Source organism: Aptenodytes forsteri, unplaced genomic scaffold (assembly GCF_000699145.1).
Source record: "Aptenodytes forsteri isolate BGI_AS27 unplaced genomic scaffold, ASM69914v1 Scaffold309, whole genome shotgun sequence".
Taxonomy (NCBI): Eukaryota; Metazoa; Chordata; class Aves; order Sphenisciformes; family Spheniscidae; genus Aptenodytes; species Aptenodytes forsteri.
The window spans coordinates 7,691,302-7,692,842 of NW_008795857.1; positions in this window are offsets into that span (position 1 = coordinate 7,691,302).

Below are 1,541 nucleotides of genomic sequence, written 5' to 3' on the forward strand. Positions count from 1 at the left end.
AAAAAAAAAAAAAGGAAAAAGGCAAAAAAAAAAAAAAAAGGAAAAAGGCAGTTTAGAGAGCTAATGTAATGCCAATCTTTGCAAAGGTTAAAAGCATCCAAGCTGCTGTCCTGCTTATCCTATCCTAATTCAAGATACTGTATTAGAACATAATCTGATTTTATGGTAAATACAGTTGCAAAGTTCTATATAAAATACCATAGATTAGGAAAATACAGGTGTTTTGGTTTTGGCAGGGGGTGGGGGGTGTTGTGTTTTTTTTGTTTGTCTTTCAGATCTGCTTTTATACACAGTTAATCCAACACATAGATGAAAATCACTGACCTGGGACTTACTCAGTACATGTAAAACAAGAAAACAGAAGATGTGAGATAATGCCTTAAGGGGAACAGAATTATTCTTAAAAGACACTATTCAGAAAATAGCATAAGACAGACATTTACAGGAGATTTATGAACCAAACGGCACTTGGTCATGGGCTAAAAATCCAGCAGCTGTGGGGCAAGCTGATGTTGCAGAATGAAATTAAGTTCTTATTACTGTGTTCTAGAAGTAATTTATAGAGCTGTAGTTCATCCATTCTGCAGAAAACAGTCGGGGCAGAATAGATAACCAAAAAGCAGTGGTACCAGTCACACAGGTTCTCTTGACCGGAACTGGTTGTACAAACAAGTGAAAGGGCCAGTCCCTCTTCTTTCTGAAGTAGCAGCTCAGACTTCTGACCCTTTGTGCTGCATCGTGGTGGTGTTTTAGCAGATGGGAACTTCTACCTCTACGTTTCAGGTACCTATCACATGCCAATAGGTATGTATTTGAAATAAATACCAGTATATTCCTCAAAATTAAATGGAGGAAAACAGAGTTCGGTAACAAATACTTAGGAACGCTCAAAACCAGAAGTGTTACCCTCAAAGTTCTCATTTGCGAAGGATCTCAAGGAAAGTTTACAAGCTTTATGAATAGGAAGACCAAGGGCCTTTCTTAGCTGTTCAGCTATTTGGCAGATGCTAGTAAAAGTCATATTCGTGCTTAGTGCTATGAAGTCTATGACAAATATGGATCAAGTCAGCCAGGAATCTCCAACAACAGAGATGGTCTACTGAAGGCAGAACTAGGGCAAAGCAAGCAAGACAGGAGATTTAAGAAACTGAAGTCTTGTAGAATTTCTCACTTCTTCAGGAAGGTGAATCAGGGGAACAGAAGTCACGTGTTTCATTTACATCAGACATACACTTGAGAGTCGTACCCTTAGAAGGCTAGAAGTGGTTTGGTTAGACTATTTCAAAAGGCATATTAGTGTAACACAATCTTCTCTTATTTAATTGCTTTTAATCTTAAGATCAGTTAAAAGCATCTCTGGTTCAAAAAAACAGAATCCCAAACATATTGCATCTGTGCGTCTCTAAAGTTTGACACAGCTTCTGCTATTTAGTACCCAATACTACACAGTGAGCACAGAGTCCTCTCTGGGTATTACTATACTTACACTGCATCTATCAGCTAGGGTTTTTTTTCCATATATATATATAATATATTATTTA